Here is a 16,527-nt window from a genome sequence, read left to right as displayed (position 1 = left end):
TAATTGTATGCTTTTCAAGTTGATTTATTTTGTAATTTGTATGTAATGCTCTTCATCTTTGGAGGAAATAAAGACAATAATAATAATAAAGATTAAATCTACCAAAGAAAATAATACATGTTCAATTTTCTAACACACAAGGTATATAAATGATAATGAATTAAAAACAAATAGGTGCAATGTATATATGTTAAAGAGATGACAGTATGCTTCCCTGAGGAAATGGTGTATGTTAAAGACCTGCTAAACATTTGCTCTTCAGCAAATCAATCACAACGCTTTTTACACAGAAACAGACGAAGAATTTGCTACTAATTAGTAACGGATAAAAGACTGACCGAAATCAAACTTTAGAAATATGAAAACTAACCAATTTTCATGACATTTTACAAGAATTTTAAGAAATCATTTATATTGTGCAAGAATTGATGGATTTCCTATACAATATGAAGTGTTGTGTTTTTTTTACAAAGATGAAGAGTTATTTGCTCCAAATGAGGATTAAAAAAACTGTACATGGATCAGAAATAATCTAATTCTATCTAGAATAAATCCACCCTATGAAGGTTTTGATTTTAACGGCTAATACAATGTACTTACAATTTTTTACATTAATCCTGTGTTCCACCACATCAGTTTATATAGTATGTATATAGAGATTATCCTTCATCCCCAGGTCTTTTTACTCCAGCAGTCTAGAGAGATCAGAGTGTACAATATTCCAGTGTCTGTGTATATAAACACCTGGTTTCTATCAGTGCTGAACATGTGACCTGTACACTTGTATCTATGTTCTACTGTCACAACTAAAAAACACAACACAGTTCTGGATGTATCACTGCCAACTCAGGTACCCAAAGAAACAGGCCTTGATGCTTCAACCTATACCCAAAGAAACAGGCCTTGATACTTCAACATATACCCAAAGAAACAGGCCTTGATACTTCAACATATACCCAAAGAAACAGGCCTTGATGCTTCAAAATGAACCCCTCAAAACAACCAGGTATTGATGTTTACAAACATTAAGGTTTACTTATATAGTAGATCAACATATATTTTGCAAAATATTCTTGTCGTTTTGATGTTTCACCCCGCAAGTGAAACTGACCAGTCAATATAGCTGAAATATGCCTGTATGTTGAATCTTAAATCTAATGAAATCTATACAACCCATCTTAATAGTCTACAATTATATCTACAGAATCAGAATTAATATTTCTAATACTATCATCACAAAAACAGCTACAAGGCATTACAGGTCATTTAAATGTGCACCTGAACAGGTGAAACTAGTTAATTACAGATGTACCAGGAAGTGACCTGTCCAGTGTATAAAGGTTAAAGGTCATGTGAAAAGTGATTTATCAGATGTGAAATGTACACTATAGGGAGAACTGTTGCTAAATTTGATGTCAATCACTTTGTTATATAATGTAAGTTTTACTAAATTTACCAGCAAGGCCAGCTCTCATTACATGTAATATACATGTGACTTTTTAAAACAAATCATCCAAAAACATTGCAAATTAAGAAATTAATCAATTATGGGGTTATTAAGTGCATCTTCACATCTATGCTTTGATCTTTACATTTTGGCCAATTTTGACCTTTCTCAGTTGCTGTCTAACTTTCAATATTTAGGCTTCTAACCCAATTAAATTGATATTTTTGCTGAATTCTGTATCAAATTCTAGATTTGTGTGTTTAGCTTATGGCTGTTATAAACTCATGTACTTTCTGAACAAGCCCACCTATCTGAGAAACACAAAGCTATATATATATATATATCTGTACACCACATATAATCAGGGAAGACCTCTGTATCCCAGCTTCCGAAACATACAAAGTTCTACATAAAGTTCATCTAAGATCACGACTTTGTTATCTAGTCCATGTCCATTGAGTCTGGCCAAAGCCAAATAGATAAATGACTTCTATTAGTGAATCTTCCAGCTTTAAAATACTGGCCAAACTCCAAGGTCCACAGGGCGACTGAGAAACTCTGGACTGGACGTAAAAATGCAGACGGTTATTATTTATCAAAATCTTATTATCTTTTCCAAATACGCAGATCTAGAATGTGAATTCTATATATATAGTTGACACCACCATTTTTCTTTTCTCTATTTTCATTCCATACTTCACTCATCTACCTGTATTTTCTCACACACTGATGGCAATAATCGTGGACACAAACACACACTTTGTAAACTATAAATAGACAACAAGGTAACCTAAATCTCACCACAAAATCAACCAATAATGCTAACCTTAAACTCCTTATTGCTTAAATTTTCAGAAATAAAAACAGAAAATATTAACAATGGCAAAGATATCTTATCATTTTAATGAAGACTATAATAGGAATTATCTATCTTCTAAACAACAGAAATCAGTCTATGTCCATCTCTGTAGTTTAGACATTGGATTATATCATTGTTCTCGGTCCTAATATTACCAAAAGTTTTTTATCCAGGTATTTTTTCACTCTTAATTTCATGGAAGCTCGTTTAAAGTGTATATATGATTATTTGGTAGATCAGGACATCAATTTAACCAATGAAGGTCAGTATGATATAAGTATCAATCATTTACAATCAATCATCTTGAATTGGGACGGTTGTATTGGCTGTCATCAAACTCAAACTTATATACAACTTAAAGTACATTTCAAATTGAACTTATTAACATGACCTTTGACCTATTCAACTTGACTGATGACCCCCTGGTATGGTGTACAACTTGATGTTATAATATATTGTGGAGAAAATATTGAATGAAATCTGACGAGTGGCTCTAAAGACATGATAAATGATTTAGAATGAGAAAGATGGAAATTTGAGACTGGACAGAGGTGTATTTATAACACTAGCAGGCTGAGATGGTTTGGCCATGCAGAACGCAGTGAAGGATGGATATCAAGGATCCATTACCTAAATGTCACTTGTCATCGGGCCACGGGTAGACCAAAACAGACCAAGGATGACCTAGTGAAACGGGATTGTACATCCCGAGGAATGGGTGACACTAATCCACTGGATCGCCGAACATTAAGAGGGCGACTTCATTCTCGACTGGACAGCCAGGCCTCACCCTTGGATTAGGATTAATCAAAGGCCTGGATAATCTAAACTGGTTAATGATGATTAATGATGACATATAACCCCAAGTAAAATGGCAGGGATGTGGAAAGGAGACTAGTGAATGAACTATTTTTGTAAAAAGCATAAAATACCTTACAACAGATTAAAATTGATCAGATTCCTAATAAATTTTTAATTAGATAAGTTCATCATATCCAGATAATAAAGCACAGAATTCCAATATTAAATTAAGATTTTTTAATTCAAGTATAGTTTGAATTTTAAATCTTTATTTCGAGTGAAATGTTTAACCTGAAATTTTCTTGAATTCAAAGTATATTATTCGGTGGTTAAAGCACTTGTGTAGGTTAAAAGATTTTAGTTTGGGGAAGGATTGTAAAACAACAATAAACCCTTCCATACATTATTCCGTTTCTATCATGGACTACAAATCAAGGAAATTTACATCACAAGTCACTGTACTGTAAGTGTAGATTGATTGATTGGCAGGTTTCCCGTCTCCGTGACTCCTCCCGTGTCCACGTATCATATCACCAACAAACGTCAGCGTTCTGGCACTGTCAATGTTATGATGTAATGTGCTATATTTAGAAACAATTGTACTTTTGATTTCTAACTGATGCAATGTCTGTCACCAAGCAGTCATCAGTAGCATATCACTTTTGGCTTGAATTACTACTAGCTGGTAAAGAGCATTGTTCAGAAGGAGTCCACTATCATTTTAAATCGTGTATCTTGAGTAACTAAAAATAGATCTAATTAGATCAATCTTAATACTTTTAACGGCTATAATTAAATACCCTATTTTAAATACCTCTTGGTAACCAATTGAATTTCCGCAAAATATTTACGAATCACAGATGTGGGCAACAAATCTCTCTTGAGATATAAAATACTTAAAGATTATCACTAGTTTTCTTGATACTCTCCCAATTCCAGTTTTGGTGTTTCAGATATCCTCTACGCCTTTTTTACATGTACAAAGTTCTCGTATTTCTTAAAGCCCTCCATCACTATCTGGTGTCTACTCCAGATGTTCCTCGCCCTCACTATCTTGAGTTCAGTCCAGATGTTCCTCCATGCCACACCCTTATGTCCAGTTCTGGTGTTGTTCCTTCTAGTCTCTAAGAGGATCCCATTTCTATTTATAGATACCATAATAAAATCTTTCTGTCATGCAGAATGTTCACTGTCTGCCTCAGGTTTCCATTAGATGAAACAGTAAGATGATTTTAACCCTTACTAGTACAGGTCAATCTTGGGCAGTTTAAGCTTCCAATTACTGTTTCTCCATCAGGAGAGTGGTTGATGGTGGGAGGCGATATAGAGTTACACCTTGTACTCATCCTGATCCACTTTCTGAGGATCAGGACTTGATTAAATGATCAGCTTCTGTGTCAAGGTCCATTGCCTCGTACTACATTAGCTTGGTAGTTTTACAGCGGGACAAGACAGGTCTACAATTGGGCGGTGTGTGTTATACAACGACTGTCACTGTGTCTACAACTAGACAATGTTGGTTACAATGAACCTTGGTTTACAACAGAACAATAAGACCATGGGCACATGGGTTATGTAGTGAACATGGGTCTAATGTAAAAGTTGGGATTACATGTCGACTTATTTACTTTGGCGTGTGGGAATTTCTCTTTAGCAGAGCGGTAGATTGCCCGGCTAGAAACCAATGAGTCGCTAGTTTGAAAACCCAGCAGTGACAAGGTATCAATGTGGCTTTTCATGAAACTGGGTGTATAACATGAAAATGTGGGTAATTAGGTCAACTGTGGTTCCAGTGGGACAATAAATGTGGGTAATTAGGTCAACTGTAGGTCAAGTGGGACAATAAATGTGGGTAATTAGGTCAACCGTGGGTCTAGTGGGACAATAAATGTGGGTTATGATGACCGAGGGTTCACTAAGGGACAAAGATTTTTAATACAATAGTATGATAACTGAAGCAAGAATATATGTATCATAAAACATGTAAAAGTTCCAACAAGTGATGAAGCTGACATGTTGACAGGACAAAACCCCTAATTTTCCATGTGGTCATGGATTCTGTGATCATGCAGCATGTTATGGATTTGGTTAGTTTTGGATAGTTTATAGGAATATGGGTCACCGTCTGGCTTCATGTAGGAGGAAATTTCTACTTCAGTCTGTACAGCAACACACCAGACCAAGAAGCTGGAGGTAGTGACTTTGATCCCGGGTAGAGATACACAGACCAAGAAGCTGAAGGTAGTGAGTTTGATACCAGGTACACAGACCAAGAAGCTGGAGGTAGTGAGTTTGATCCAAGGTACACAGACCAAGAAGCTGGAGGTAGTGAGTTTGATACCAGGTACACAGACCAAGAAGCTGGAGGTAGTGAGTTTGATCCCAGGTAGAGTTACACAGACCAAGAAGCTGGAGGTAGTGAGTTTGATCGCAGGTAGAGGTACACAGACCAAGAAGCTGGAGGTAGTGGGTTTGATCCCAGGTAGAGGTACACAGACCAAGAAGCTGGAGGTAGTGAGTTTGATCCCAGGTAGAGGTACACAGACCAAGAAGCTGGAGGTAGTAAGTTTGACCCCAGGAACACTTACTTCTCTCCTATTAATGGATCTAATTTTATTTAACCTGATCATAACCCTTCAGACAGTTAGTATGTGTTATACTACCAGTACTGCAAGGGTTGTCACTCTATAACATTCACATCAATATTTGTATATATAATTACGCTGGACGGATCATGGTCCTCAGTAATTTCCAAATGGTATTTATTTTGTGTGTTGATCCCATTACATGTATAACCCTGATACTGGTGATAACCACAAACTGCATATTGAATATAATATTTACATAACCTGATGAAACCCAGAACAAACAGCATAGTACATCAATTGTAATTTCCCAGATGGTCTCATACATACATACGTCAGCCAGAACAGTACATGTTTTTATTTGAAATATTTTTGATCAAAATTTTTTATGCTTTTTAATAATCGACAAATTTCTTTCATATTACATAAATGTTTATATTATAACTGTAAATAAAAATAAAATGAAGTTTAATTTTAAACCTGTATAAAACTGACAGCACATCAACTGATTACCACCATAAGTCTTTACTTATTACAGTCATTTATTATCATTAATATCATTTCTTTTTTCCAATATCAAAATTATAATAACTAGTGCACCAAAGGAAAATTGTCAATTTTTTATCATAGACACAAGAGATCAGGGTCGAGAAGGAAACAAAAAGTTTTTGACCGACGACCTGGTCCAAAGTGAAATATTTTTAATCAATGTTAATCTATAATGAAAATGTTGATCAACATGATACAGACTGTGTAACAACGTGCATGTCTCAGTGTGTATTATCAACACGTAACAATGAGCAATATCTTGCATTCGATAAAACTTCAGAAGCAACTACAAGCTTTGATGCAATGAAATACATTTACATATGATCTGAAAAAATCAATAATATGCACATGAAAAATAAAAAAAAAATACTAAGAGGCTCAAGAGCTTTAATCTGAGTTCCAATGCTTCTTGTAACATAGAAATGATTTTGTTAAAAAAGAGTAAGATAACTTTAACTATATTGTCAGGGATTATTATTCAAATGAAGAGTTCTGAGTCAATTGTTCATATGACCAGAGGTCTGGATCTTTCAAGTCAACGCCGTAGAATTTATATCATTTTCACTTACCTCCATTGGCCTTTCAGGTTCCTTGTGAACATAATTTCACTTTTTAAAAAATGTTATAGGTCATTGATTAGGTGGAAGTTTAGGAAGTTTTGATTGTTTTGGGTTCCGAACAGTCATGCCATTTATTATCCATGAAGAGTATTTGATTCTACAATACCTAGGATTTTTGAAGTTTCAATCAATTTGACCCTTTTTGACCCCACCCCTCAGGCCCCTGGGGGGTTCGGATCACATAATTTACAATTTTGGTACACCATTAGCCATGGAAGGTTTTTCTGAAGAAGTTGAAAATGTTAAAAGTTTACAACACATGACACACAACAGTGGACAAATGGGGATTGCAATAGGTCACCCTGAGACTTTGTCTCAGGTGACCTAAAAAAAAAAGGACTGACAAAAAGACCCAATATCTGTCGGAAATAATGATGTTTAGCTGGATCTCTCCGTTTATCACTATTATAATTTGTCAAAGGAAGTAGTAATGGCAGTTTTGTTCCCTTTTAATGAATCTCACATGATTTAACAAACTTTCTTTTAACTTCAAATCTAATTATCACCTGGAAATGAAAACTGCTGGAGAACCAGTTAGTTAACATGCAGAACAAAAAAACAACCCTTAGTCAGATTGACCCCTTGATGTGTCTCTAGATTCATCAATTATCAAACAAAGGGGAGATAAGCAGTTGGATGATTCTTTGCACAAACCATCAGGGTAGTTTTATATCTACCACTATAAATATATATATATCTACATATATAAGACAATAAATATAACTCAAACTGATATGCTAGTGAAAATTTTTACAAATATTGTACATAGTATCATCCGTTTCATCTTGCACCACAAAAAATCTTTACAAAAAATGATTTTTTTGAAGTGCACAGAATCCTAAACCATTTAGGAATCACTATAATTATATTATACATTCTATAAAATCTTTCATGAACTTTTCAATCCTTATTCTTATTTCCGAGAAATCTGCTCTAACAAAAGTATTGATTATGCAGTTTGACTGTCAGATATAAAATCATTGCAGTAATTTTCCTTGAGTTAGCCCCTTGTTGTCTTCCCTTCAGTAAACAAACTCCCGTTCTGCAGCACTGCCTCGTTCTGCAGCACTGCCTCGTGCCACTGGTAAGCTATGATGGACAAGAAACCAATCCATCATTGCCTGTCCTGTATGTGACCCTTCGGATGAAGTGAATTCCCAGTGGTACTAAACGTGATTATCATCGTGACATGAAGATACAACTGTCATCATGGCTTGATCTATCATGTTAGAGCACACTAATATTATTGCTGAGTGATGAAATACGGATACAGACTGAATTAGAAAATTAATTATTGAGGATACTGTATGACATATTTCTGGGATAGTTGTACAATCCTGATAATAGCTAGAGGGCGCTACAGTACTTCTGATACCCTATCACTGACGACACTAGATTGATTGATCGTGATGGACGTTGTATACGTTGTAAATATAATGATGCATCATCTCTATCTAATGCAGTGTACTTATGCAAGGATTGTTGGCTTTTTCTATTTTGTTTTTAAAAATCTGCTTGTATACATTTTTTTAAAATCGATTTTCATAAAAATTGTTAGCACAGCGAAAAATTACAGCATAAGAGCAATGAAGTTAATGTAAAATAGCAAAAAATATCAAACAAATTTCATTTTTATTTCACCTTTTAACATTCTCCATCTTAAAAAACCACTTTTAAAGCATCAAATCTCATATTGCTCATTTCACATTCAAGACCAGTCATGATTATGTACTTGTATTAGGCCTATTGCCCTCGAGACCAGTCATGATTATGTACTTGTATTAGGCCTATTGCCCTCGAGACCAGTCATGATTATGTACTTGTATTAGGCCTATTGCCCTCGAGACCAGTCATGATTACGTACTTGTATTAGGCCTATTGCATGATTACGTACTTGTATTAGGCCTATTGCCCTCGAGACCAGTCATGATTACGTACTTGTATTAGGCCTATTGCCCTCGAGACCAGTCATGATTACGTACTTGTTTTAGGCCCTATTGCCCTCGAGACCAGTCATGATTACGTACTTGTATTAGGCCTATTGCCCTCGAGACCAGTCATGATTACGTACTTGTATTAGGCCTATTGCCCTCGAGACCAGTCATGATTACGTACTTGTATTAGGCCTATTGCCCTCGAGACCAGTCATGATTATGTACTTGTATTAGGCCTATTGCCCTCGAGACCAGTCATGATTATGTACTTGTATTAGGCCTATTGCCCTCGAGACCAGTCATGATTATGTACTTGTATTAGGCCTATTGCCCTTGAAGGAGAAATCTCTAATAAATCAGTTATTGTGGTTGTCCAGCTGTTACTTATAAGCATATTAAAAAATAAACTCAACTTTGACATTTTTGGTGTCGTTTTAAGGATGCATTAATTGACACAATATTGGGAAAAAATGTTTTAAATTCTGCCTTAGTGGCCATCACAATCTTGGAAGGAATGACCCGGGGATGGCCTGTTTATGGTAAATTAAAATTCAATAGAAGTTGAAATCATAACACTACAGGCGAACTGAATGATATCAAGAAAAAGTCAAGGGTACGCTTGAATTACTAAGGAAAATTTAGTGAAGGATCTGAAACTTGCTATAGTCTTCCTAACCTACATGTCAATTGTTTGATTACTAGGGGAGTAACAGCTGATCTGTATTACGACAATATTATTGTAACCCACTGAGACTTTATATGCGATAATGCAAACGTATCCAAAACATTGGTTATATTCTTGTAATCTGTACTCAGCCATGTCCGAAATACCTTTAATAGAAACAAAATGCAGACGTAACCAACCAATGAAATTAGAAAGAGAAACTAGAGTTTTGTCTGCACATTGTGTGTTTGGTAACAACCTCAGCCCACATCATGTGTTGGCAGTGTGTGTATTAGTTGACACCGTCATCCCCTCATGGAAACATCTGTGTCAGAGAGAAGATGTGTTTTATTTCTGCAGGTGTGTTTAAGTTCCCAGGCTAAAACATACGATGGGTTGGTTTAGTGTTGCTTTATATCCTACTAACAACCAGGGTCATTTAAGGATGTGTCAAGTTTGGGGGTGGAGGAAAGCTGGAGTTCCTGGATAAAACATTTGCAGCCAGTAATTACCTCAAGTATGCCTCGAACCCACGACCAAGAGGTTAAGGGCTAGTTATAAAGATGGTCAAATTTCTACATACTCGGCCACCATGGCCCCACTAAAACACACGAATGAATCAGCTTACAGTAATGGAGACTAAGTGACATCATACTGTATTAGTGTACAAATGAAGAAATGTTTATCTGTCACTCTCAATGGAATGAAAATAAAACAACAGGTTAAGCTTTAGGGTGAAAGCTGAAATATCTGCAAATATGATTTTTGGGTGAATTTAACACCGGCCAAAAACAAATATGTTGATGGGAGATTGAAAATGATCGTGGGTGAATACATCCCCAAATATAATAATTTATTAAACCTGTTAATTTTTATATTCAGCAAATGAGACATTTACATCATGTAATTCACTAAACAAAAGTACCCAACATCCCCCCTCCTCGATACCCATCTCCCCTCCCTCCCCGATACCCTTCTGCCACCCTCCCCGATACCCTTCTTCTCCCAACTCCCTGATACCCTTCTGTCCCCCTTCCCGATACCCTTCTGCCCCCCTCCCTGATACCCTTCTTCTCCCAACTCCCTGATACCCTTCTGTCCCCCTTCCCGATACCCTTCTGCCCCTCCCCGATACCCTTCTCCCCCCTCCCCACAATGCCCTTCTCTTCCCCCCCCTAACCCCTACATCACCCTGACGTTTAGTCATACAGATTGTAGTACTATTTGGTACTTTGAGTAAAACAGGGCAAACAAACCACATGACCACTTGAACGGAAAATTTATCTTTAAAAAAAAGCACTAATATAACAGATACACACTGTATCCGCTATAATCTATTATAAATACTATACACAGAGGGACCCAACTATATCTCAAAAGAGAGTGTTAGGGTCATGGTAGCCTCAAAGCTAAGGAGACAGTCTTTGTACTGAATGATTAAAAACCTCATCAGTCTCAATTACACCATTCATTGGTGGAGGTCGGTGTTCAGTTATATGATATATTGGCCTCGCTAACTCCCATAAGCACATGATGACCACATCATACTAGGCCTATAATAACGTTACATTCCGTCTTACAGGTGGCTAGAATTAGCCTTGTATAATATCTTATACTATCGTCTGATAATGTAAGTTTTAAGAAGCGCTTATATATAACAAAACTTAGGTTTTTCAGAAATTTCCTAGAAATAGATCTGAACAGCTGAACAGGTGGAAGTCGTACAACGTGTCAGAAAGTCTTCTCGTGGTAATCAATACAACTCCATGCTCAAATATCTCTAAAGTCTGTTTAAAATGTGAAAACATCAATTAATGGTTTTGAGACCAAATGCTCGTGATTGTCATAACTTGCAATGGTACATCGGTATAATGTTTACATTTGATCATGACGTAATAGATTGAAGCATATTGTGAGAACTCAGTGACTGGGCATCGCATCAGCTGATTTCTGTCAAAATAGTATTAAACGTATAGGCTAAAATACTTACCGTTTGGAAGTATATCTATTCATCACTGTTTCTGGATGTTAAGTACTCCTGACCAGTACAGTTTTTATATAAATATCCACGCTCTAGCTTTCCTTCCACATCCTGTAGCATCTCTACATGCTGTATTTGTGTTATCCATCTGCGAGGCAAAATGTTTGCTGCGCACTGATTGGTAGAAACTCTATTTCATTGATGGGGAAATTGCGGGAATTTCTGTGAGGCCCTAAAGAGGGGAAATGCCACATTCCCACGCGTGCACTACGTCATCACCATAGTCTATGAAAATATTTCATTCTGATATCTAATTTTCACATTTATAATCTAAATTAACAGTCCGTGTCCATTTAATATTTTTACACATTTTTAACTCGGAGTATTTGTCAAAAGTGGGAACGAGTGCGCGCTAGATAAGTATATGTTAGGCCGAAAACTGGCGTTCTCTTTGCAAAATAGATTAGATAAATGAAGAGATGTCAAAAACGGTTACGATTTTGTTGAAAAAAGAAAGACCGGTTATTGTTGAGAACAAGGTATGGATTAAGTGCTACGCGGGGTGAAAAAAAGGAGAGTTTTCCGAAGAAGCATTGACAAACTAAGAAAATGGCTTCTTGTCGAATACTTGATCAGTCATGATGTTTATCATTTGGTTTTATGTCGATTTTATAAAATTTCCATGTAAGTGCTGTACATTTTATCTGACCACCTGATCAACCTGAAAATAATAAGATCACAAACTAAGATTTATCTCAGTCCGTGTATGTATATCTCAGTCCGTTTATATATATCTCAGTCCGTGTATGTATATCTCAGTCCGTGTATGTATATCTCAGTCCGTGTATGTATATCTCAGTCCGTTTATATATATCTCAGTCCGTGTATGTATATCTCAGTCCGTGTATGTATATCTCAGTCCGTTTATGTATATCTAAGTCCGTGTATGTATATCTCAGTCCGTGTATGTATATCTCAGTCCGTGTATTTATATCTCAGTCCGTTTATGTATATCTCAGTCCGTGTATGTATATCTCAGTCCGTTTATGTATATCACAGTCTGTGTATGTATATCTCAGTCTGTGTATATATATCTCAGTCAGTGAATGTATATCTCAATCTGTGTATGTATATCTCAGTCTGTGTATGTATATCTCAGTCGGTGTATGTGTATCTCAATCCGTGTATGTATATCTCAGTCCGTGTATATATATCTAAGTCTGTGTATGTATATCTCAGTCCGTGTATGTATATCTCACTCCGTGTATGTATATGTCAGTCTGTGTATGTATATCTCAGTCTGTGTATGTATATCTCAGTTCGTGTATGTATATCTAAGTCTGTGTATGTATATCTCAATCCGTGTATGTATATCTCAGTTTATATCTCAGTCCGTATATGTATATCTCAGTCCGTGTATGTATTTCGGATCAGTGTATGTATATCTCAGTCCGTGTATGGATATCACAGTCTGTGTATGTATATCTAAGTCCGTGTATGTATATCTCAGTCTGTGTATGTATATCTCAGTCAGTGTATGTATATCTCAGTCTGTGTATGTATATCTCAGTCCGTGTATGTATATCTCAGTCCGTGTATGTATATCTCAGTCCGTGTATGTATACCTCAGTCCGTGTACGTATATCTAAGTCCGTGTATGTATACCTCAGTTCGTGTATGTATATCTCAGTCTGTGTATGTATATCTCAGTCTGTGTATGTATATTTAAGTCTGTGTATATATATCTAAGTCTGTGTATGTATATCTAATTCCGTGTATGTATATCTCAGTCCGTGTATGTATACCTCAGTCTGTGTATGTATATCTCAGTCTGTGTATGTATATCACAGTCTGTGTATGTATATCTAAGTCTGTGTATGTATATCTCAGTCCGTGTATGTATATCACAGTCCGTGTATGTATATCTCAGTCTGTGTATGTATATCTCAGTCCGTGTATGTATATCTCAGTCTGTGTATGTATATCTCAATCTGTGTATGTATATCTCAGTCAGTGTATGTATATCTCAGTCTGTGTATGTATATCTCAGTCCGTGTATGTATATCTCAGTCCGTGTATTTATACCTCAGTCCGTGTACGTATATCTAAGTCCGTGTATGTATACCTCAGTTCGTGTATGTATATCTCAGTCTGTGTATGTATATCTCAGTCTGTGTATGTATATCGCAGTCTGTGTATGTATATCTAAGTCTGTGTATATATATCTCAGTCTGTGTATGTATATCTCAGTCTGTGTATGTATATCTAATTCCGTGTATGTATATCTCAGTCCGTGTATGTATATCTCAGTCTGTGTATGTATATCTCAGTCAGTGTATGTATATCTCAGTCTGTGTATGTATATCTAAGTCTGAGTCTGTGTATGTATATCTCAGTCCATGTATGAGAGAGAGAGAGAGAGAGAGAGAGAGAGAGAGAGAGAGAGAGAGAGAGAGAGAGAGAGAGAGAGAGAGAGAGAGATATCTCAGTCAGTGTATGTATACCTCAGTCCGTGTATGTATATCTCAATCTGTGTATGTATATCTATATAAAGGTGGAGGTGGCAGGGTAGTCATCGAAATGTCACACTGAAATCGTCTCTTATCTCCGGGTTTCTTTTAACGATGTCCCGATTACGTATCAAGTGATATCCTATCAATGAAGATGTCCCGATGGAATAATCTCATTTTATTATAGGGACATCTTCATTGATAGGATATCACTTGATACATAATCGGGACATCATGATGGAATAATCTCATTTTATTATCGGGACATCTTCATTGATAAGATATCACTTGATACGTAATCGGGACATCATCATAAAAGGAATAATCTCATTTTATTATCGGGACATCTTCATTGATAGGATATCACTTGATACGTAATCGGGACATCGTAATGGAATAATCTCATTTTATTATCGGGACATCTTCATTGAGTAGGATATCACTTGATACATAATCGGGACATCGTAATGGAATAATCTCATTTTATTATCGGGACATCTTCATTGAGTAGGATATCACTTGATACATAATCGGGACATCGTAATGGAAAAATTCTCATAGTATTATCGGGACATATCCATAAGTGGTCCTGTTGTCAGTAGGGACGCAGAGATACTCATGTCCTGGGAAGAAATATCTCTTTTTGAAAAACAAGTAGAGTTAGCTTTAATTTCTGAGAGAGAAAAGCTTTGAGTTGGAAATTGGAACGTTTTGGTATGTTTAATTTCACGATCGGACGTTCAGAAATGTGTGTCCCGATAAACCGGGTTCTCAACCTACGTTCCAACAATTACGGTCTCGAGAGAGAGAGAGAGAGAGAGAGAGAGAGAGAGAGAGAGAGAGAGAGAGAGAGAGAGAGAGAGAGAGAGAGAGAGAGAGAGAGAGAGAGAGAGAGAGAGAGAGAGAGAGAGAGAGAGAGAGAGAGAGAGAGAGAGAGAGAGAGAGAGAGAGAGAGAGAGAGAGAGAGAGAGAGAGAGAGAGAGAGAGAGAGAGAGAGAGAGAGAGAGAGAGAGAGAGAGAGAGAGAGAGAGAGAGAGAGAGAGAGAGAGAGAGAGAGAGAGAGAGAGAGAGAGAGAGAGAGAGAGAGAGAGAGAGAGAGAGAGAGAGAGAGAGAGAGAGAGAGAGAGAGAGAGAGAGAGAGAGAGAGAGAGAGAGAGAGAGAGAGAGAGAGAGAGAGAGAGAGAGAGAGAGAGAGAGAGAGAGAGAGAGAGAGAGAGAGAGAGAGAGAGAGAGAGAGAGAGAGAGAGAGAGAGAGAGAGAGAGAGAGAGAGAGAGAGAGAGAGAGAGAGGAGAGAGAGAGAGAGAGAGAGAGAGAGAGAGAGAGAGAGAGAGAGAGAGAGAGAGAGAGAGAGAGAGAGAGAGAGAGAGAGAGAGAGAGAGAGAGAGAGAGAGAGAGAGAGAGAGAGAGAGAGAGAGAGAGAGAGAGAGAGAGAGAGAGAGAGAGAGAGAGAGAGAGAGAGAGAGAGAGAGAGAGAGAGAGAGAGAGAGAGAGAGAGAGAGAGAGAGAGAGAGAGAGAGAGGGGGGGGGGGTTACACATGATGAAGTGATAATTTAGAAATGTTATTAAGTATGTTGTTTATTCCATCTATTGAACACATTTTGTATTTGTGTTTGTGTGGAATGCAAAACATGTGTCAAGAAAAACAAAGATGACAAAGATGTGGTCAGAACATTAATGACTGATTATGCTAAAATGCCAAAAAACAAATATCTCCATATCAACAAGCTCTGCACCCCTACTCTTACACTAAAAATTTCCCAAATAATATACAGTACAAAAGCCTGATCTTTAATTGAGGAAACAAAGTATCTATTCGCTAGTTTTTTTTCTGTAAGTGTACGTTAAATGTCGTACGACAGATAACCGGTTTTATTTACACTGTAAAATGATGCCTGCTTTATGTGTTTCACATTTTCTATGATTAATGTATAATGCAAAAGCTCATCTTGGAATCAAACAATGATTACTGGTTAGTCATATATCATTCAATAAAACAAAAAAGTCCAATAAGTTCATTGTAATAGTTTACTGCGTTGCGATGATAAAACTTTGAAGAAAAAAAAAAGTGAAAAGGTAAGAGGTAAGTCCGCTTTTCTCGATATTCCAATCACCAGCAAATTAAAATCGAATTCATCTAGTCCGTGTTGATTACTTACATAATAAGTAGATCTTGATCAAAATCATATCCAATTTGCATATTTAAATAACTCATTTAAATATGTTGTCAAATTTGGACACAGTGAGGTTTAAAAGATAAGATAAGATTTTGATGGACGCAGGCAAAATAAATGCCTCTATATCCATATCTACATTATAGTTTTAGAATTGATCAGTATTTCGATTTAAACATAACTCCCTCATTAGTCCAATTCACACAAATCTTATGATCCCTACAAAATTAATTAATTCATCCTATTCCCGATTGTTAAATATTAATTGCCTGTAGTTTGACTACTCTCCGTTTCCATGGAGGCCCACGGACCCGGTAAACCAAATCTTCGGGTTCTTCCTCGATGGCTTCTGCTCTTAGTTCCTTCTCTCTTGTTCTCTGGACAACAGTAAGATTATTTCTGAT

The sequence above is a fragment of the Ylistrum balloti genome, unplaced genomic scaffold, assembly GCF_031769215.1.
Source record: "Ylistrum balloti isolate Yb309-2 unplaced genomic scaffold, AGI_CSIRO_Ybal_v1 Utg369648, whole genome shotgun sequence".
Classification (NCBI taxonomy): domain Eukaryota; kingdom Metazoa; phylum Mollusca; class Bivalvia; order Pectinida; family Pectinidae; genus Ylistrum; species Ylistrum balloti.
The sequence above is the reverse complement of the archived record's forward strand: the minus strand, read 5'-3'. Positions refer to the sequence as shown.